This window comes from Delphinapterus leucas, chromosome 4 (assembly GCF_059928025.1).
Source record: "Delphinapterus leucas isolate spDelLeu-1000000601 "Yukka" chromosome 4, BTC_Dleu_Yukka2, whole genome shotgun sequence".
Lineage (NCBI taxonomy): Eukaryota > Metazoa > Chordata > Mammalia > Artiodactyla > Monodontidae > Delphinapterus > Delphinapterus leucas.
Genome location: NC_143132.1, coordinates 56310060 through 56316186, shown reverse-complemented (window position 1 = coordinate 56316186; position 6127 = coordinate 56310060). Strand labels below are relative to the sequence as shown.

The 6127-nt window shown below is 41.1% G+C and overlaps 1 pseudogene; it reads right to left on the bottom strand.

The window, feature by feature from the left end:
* Positions 1–1803: 1803 nt before the first annotated feature.
* On the bottom strand, positions 1804–5766 carry LOC111168581 (small nuclear ribonucleoprotein G pseudogene; annotated as a pseudogene).
* Between the last annotated feature and the right edge of the window lie 361 nt (positions 5767–6127).

Below are 6127 nucleotides of genomic sequence, written 5' to 3'. Positions count from 1 at the left end.
AAATTTATTTATTTTATTTATTTTTTTTGGCTGCGTTGGGTCTTCGTTGCTGCACGCAGGCTTTCTTTAGTTGCGGCAAGTGGGGGCTACTCTTTGTTGCAGTGTGCGGGCTTCTCATCGTGGTGGCTTCTTTTTGTTAATTTTTCTGGATTAATTAGTATATTTAGAAAATCGATGTTCAACATGATTGATATAGATGGATTAAGATCTGTATTTGTTTTCATCACCCTCTTTTTGAACTTTTTTGTCTTCCCCTCTTTTCCTTCTCATTTTAGTTGAACGTTTTATATGACTCCATTTTTTTCCCCTCTCCTGTATATCAATTACACTTTCACTACTGTTTTTTCTTTGTGTGTGCTTGCCCTTGAGTTTGCTATGGTTACTAGCAATCAAGTTCTTTTTCTTTTCTTTTTTAAGTATAAGTCATTTTTCAACAAATGAATTTATTTATTATTTATTTTTGGCTACGTAGGGTCTTTGCTGCTGCGTGTGGGCTTTCTCTAGTTGCGGTGAGCAGGGGCTACTCTTTGTTGCAGTGCGCGGGCCTCTCATTGCGGTAGCTTCTCTTGCTGCAGAGTATAGGCTGTAGGCGCGCGGGCTTCAGTAGTTGTGGCACACAGGCTCAGTAGTTGTAGCTTGCGGGCTCTAGAGCGCAGGCTCAGTAGTTGTGGCACACGGGCTTAGTTGATCCGTGGCATGTGGGATCTTCCTGGACCAGGGCTCAAACCCGTGTCCCCTGCATTGGCAGGCAGATTCTTAACCACTGTGCCACCAGGGAAGTCCCCAGGCTCTTTTTCAAATAACAATATAGCAATTCACAAGTATTGCAAGTGCCTTGTAATATAGTATTTCCAACTCCTACTTCTCCCTTATAACATTGCTGTCATTCATTTTATTTATCCATTTATTTATTTTGAACAAACATATGTTAGATCAATTAGGAATAAGAAAAATAAAAGATTTTATCTCCTTTTACTTCTTCTCTAGAACTCTTCTTTAGAGCTGAGTTTCTGACCTATATCGTATTCTTTCTGAAGATTTTTTTTTTAAAGAATCCAGGTTTATTAAGCCAGACATTAATTTGCAAGAGATTTGTAAAACAATGTTATTCTTCTGACTAAATTTCTTTATGAAAATATATTATTTTCCATAAAGATATTTATGTTAACATGTAATGGGTTTATTATTTTTAGTGAAAAAATATTTTTAAAAGTTACTCAGTTTTAATGTCTAATCTGGCAAATATTGATAGACAAGCAAAATCTCAATAATTTTTAAGAGTGTGAAGGAGTTCCAAGACCAAAACAGTTGAGAATAGTTGATCTAGTCCAACCCTCTCTCTCTTGCTCCCCCAATTTTTAGAGGCTTGGAGTGGGAAGGGGCCCTTCCCAGGAAGATTGTGGCTCTGGTCCTGACACTCCATATTTGGTGAAAGCCTTTGAAAAAGATACCTCCTCTCTGGTGTATTCACTCTCTCTTCATTGGGTCCTTATCTGGATTTAAATGTCTTTGAACTTTTTAAAAAAAGGCCTTTCTCTATACATATACCTCCTTCCACCTAACAATTGCTAGGTCCTTGTAACAAACTTCTTGAAGAAATTGTTTACACTCATATCCCTACTTTCTCATCTTTCACTCACTCATTCAATATATATTTATTGAGAGCTATGTACCATATAGAGTTTTAAGTGCTCATAACTCAACAATGAATTTAAAAAAATCCTTGTTCTTTTAAATCTTACATTCTAGTAGGGGTAGACATGTCCAGAAAAATTGTCCAGAACTTGTAAATGGGCAGAAGAGGATTACTGGGTCATCTTTCATTGTAGTGCTGGGGTATACCTTTGATTGCCTTTATATTGACTAAGCTATCATACAACTTTGTAGGGGTAGAGGCTAACTTGTAGAAAACTGATAGCAATGCAAATAATTCTTGTCTGAGAACAATGCAAATACTTCCTATTCCTAGTAACGCAAATGGATTTTGTCTAGTAGAGATGGAATCCATTTCCATCTGGTCGAAGAAATAACTCCCAGAATTACAGTTTTTTGCTTCATAGGATATTAGTATTTTTGCAACTATTAGCAAATTCATTTCAGTATTCCTTTGGCTGATAATCTAAATCTCTGAAACTCAAATTCTCATTTGAACAAGTCTTACCTACCATCTTACTGGTTCCCTCATTATTTAAGATAATAATGGATGAGTAGTTTATTATGATGAATAAAATCTTTGTCATGTGTTCATTTTATTTTTTATAAGAGATATGTTTTCAACCTTTTGAAAATTATTTAGCAGACTAAAAGAAAATAAAATACATATCAGGTGGTAATAAGTCAAAAGTATAAAACAGCGCAAAAGGACAGCTATTAACTGGTGGTGTAGTATGGTACTGTCTGTTTATTTATTTATTTATTTATTTATTTATTTTGCGGCACGCGGGCCTCTCACTGTTGTGGCCTCTCCCGTTGCAGAGCACAGGCTCCGGACGCGCAGGCTCAGCGGCCATGGCCCACGGGCCCAGCCGCTCCGCGGCATGTGGGATCTTCCCGGATCGGAGCACGAACCCGTGTCCCCTGCATCAGCAGGTGGACTCTCAACCACTGCGCCACCAGGGAAGCCCATGGTACTGTTTTAGATAGGTCCAATCAGTCAAAGTCCTGCACTACTCTCTCTTAACTGTAAGTGGAATCCATTCTCTCCTCTCCATCTTCACTGCCACCACACTAATCCAGACCATTACCTTCTCTCATCTGATCTCCTCGCCTTACTCCTACCTACTCCGATCATAGGCTATCAGATGATCATTTTTATAAACAATTATCTGATCATGTCCCTCTTTTCCACTGGCTCCCTATGTGGAGTCAAGTTTTGTGGGGTCTAAACCTTACACAATTCGGGAGGCCCTCGAGAAAAATAATGCAAAAATTAGGTACCGAGGCTTGAAAGGGGTAGTGCAAATGACAGGTTCTGAAACTTAAGCTTCATTAGCTTCACTATAAATCTGCCTCTGCCTACAAGTCTAGCCTCCATTTTCTCTACCTCAAGACCTTTCTCCGTACAATTTCTGCCCAGAAGGCTCTTCCCGTCCCCTTTTGCCTAGATAACTCTTGAAGTACTCAGCTCCCGATCCTCCCTGAAACCCCAACCGGATTAGGGGCCTTTACAGCCTCTCCCAAGTCCAAGCATCCCAGCAGAGCCAGCTTTCTGCGCAAATGATCCTTCAAAAGATCCCTGGCTGGGCGGGGTTTGCACCTGAGATGTGTCTGTGGGCGGAGCCCCAGGCGTGAATGAGCCGTGGTCCACCCCGCTTTACGTCCGGAGTGGGGCGCACCACCTCTCCGGAACCTGCACGGCTCCCGTTGCGGTTCCGGTCGGAATTACTGGGCGGCGCACGCCGACTTGGCTGCGCAGGTAGTGAGAGTGCTCGGGTCTTGCGGAAGCGTATGGACTTCGCGACGGTCCCGCGGTGACAAAAGAAGTGGGTAAGATCCAGTGACAGCAGCCTCTTGCCGCCGCCCCTCGGGAAACTTCTCCAGCCCTTCCAATCACTTTCCTCACCCTCCTCTGAAAATTTTCTAACATTTATTGCGAGACAGATCTACTGGTGACCAATGCCCTCAGTTTTTGTCTGAGAAATTATTTCTTCACTTTTGAAGGAAAATTTTGCCAAACAAAGTTCTAAGTTTTTTTTTTTCCTTTAGGTACTTTAAATATCGCTTCACTCTTTTCTTGCTTGCATGTTTCCCGACGAGAAGCCATAAATTTCCCCTTTCTTCTCCAGACCTTCATTAGAAAAACATTAAAGCACACTGAAGGGACTTTTCTGGTGGTGCGGTGGTTAAGAATCTGCCTGCCAAAGCAGGGGACACGGGTTTGAGCCCTAGTTGGGGAAGATCCCACATGCTGTGGAGCAACTAAGCCTGTGCACCACAACTACTGAGCCTTCGCTCTAGAGCCCATTTTCTGAAACAAAGAGAAGCTACCACAATGAGAAGCCCGCGCACCACAACGAAGAGTAGCCCCTCCGCAACTAGAGAAAGCCCGCGCAGCAACAAAGGCCCAACACAGCCAAAAATAAATAAATAAATTTATAAAAAACAAAACAGGGCTTCCCTGTTGGCGCAGTGGTTGAGAGTCCGCCTGCCGATGCAGGGGACACGGGTTCGTGCCCCTGTCTGGGAAGATCCCACATGCCGCGGAGCGGCTGGGCCCGTGAGCCATGGCCGCTGAGCCTGCGCGTTCGGAGCCTGTGCTCCGCAACGGGAGAGGCCACAACAGTGAGAGGCCCGCGTACCGCAAAACAAACAAACAAACAAAAAACAAAACACACTGAAGAACTGAAAAAAACAATACAATGAATACCTATATTCCCTCTACCTAAATTTAGTGTGTTATATTTTTCTAAAGTTGATATATATTACAGCATATATAATATTTTTACTAAATTATTTAAAAGTTGTAGAGATCAAAACCAGAGTTTTTCAAAATTTCACACTTGTTCAAAATGTTTCTAAACAAAATCCAGTCAATGTTTACACATTATATTTGGTTATTAAAACTTTTTCAGGATCAATTCCCCCATTACTTTCTTCATTACTTTTTTTTTGGCCCTGCCTTGTGGCTTGTGGGATCTTAGTTCCCCTATCAGGGATTGAAACTGTGCCCTGGGCAGTGAAAGAAGGGAAACCTAACCACTGGACCACCAGGGAATTCCCAATTACAATTTTTTTTTGAAGAGTCTAAACCAGTTGTTTTGCAAAAGGTCCTACTTAAAAAAAAAAAATTATTTATTTTTGGCTGTGTTCGGTCTTCGTTGCTGCACGCAGGCTTTCTCTAGTTGTGGGGAGCAGGGGCTACTCTTCGTTGTGGTGCGAGGGCTTCTCATTGTGGTGGCTTCTCGTTGCAGAGCATGGGCTCTAGGGTGCTTGGGCTTCAGTAGTTGTGGCGCACGGGCTCAGTAGTTGTGGATCACGGGCTCTAGAGCACAGGCTCAGTAGTTGTGGTGCATGGGCTTAGTTGCTCCACGGTGTGTGGGATCTTCCCGGACCAGGGCTTGAACCCATGTCCCCTGCACTGGCAGGTGGATTCTTAACCACTGTGCCACCAGGGAAGCCCCCTCCTTTTTTTTTTTAAGTATAGTTGATTTATAGTATTTCAGGTATACAGCAAAGTGATTCAGTTATAGGTATACATATACATACATATACTTTTTCAGATTCTTTTCCACTGTACATTTTTACAAGATATTAAATATAGTTCCCTGTGCTATACAGTAGGTCCTTGTTGTTTATGTATTTTATATATAGTAGTGTGTAATTGTTAATCCCAAATTCCCAATTTATCTCTACCCCCCTTCCCCTTTGGCAACGATAAGCTTGTTTTCTTTTTTGTTTGTTTGTTTGTTTTTGACTATTACAAAAGTTTATTTAGCAAAAAAGTTCAGTAAGAAAATGTACATGACTCAGATTTTATCATAATAAAATGTGGAGAGGGGACACATAGAAGCAGTTGATTTCTCTGGTGAACACAGCCATTGTTCATACTTGTTCCAAGGCTTCTAACATGATGATACTATTTCCTCGTATTACCACCATTCCAGTATTGTTCTGTTGCTCACTAGTTGCCATCTCCACACATTCATCTATCACAAAATTCATAAAGGGATTGAATCCCTACAGTATTCCTTGGACATGTCTGCCACCATTTAATTTTTATGATAACTTCTTGTCCATAAATTTCTTCAACTCAGGAGGGTGAGCTTTGCTTATGATGTCTACTCAGCAAGCTCAAAGATGCCTCCAAACAGAATTTGAGTCACCCCTTATGCTCCAGCAGTAGCCATGCTTGTTTTCTATGTCTGTGAGTCTATTTCTGTTTTGTAAATAAGTTCATTTGTGTCATTTTTTAGATGCCACATATAAGTGATATGATATTTGTCTTTGTCTAGTATACTTAATTTAGTATGATAATCTCTAGGTCCATCCATGTTCCTGCAAATAGCATTATTTCTTTCTTTTTTATGGTTGAGTAGTATTCCATTGTGTGTGTGTGTGTGTGTGTGTGTGTGTATATTATATATATATAATATATATGCCACATTTTCTTTATCTGTTACTCTGTCGG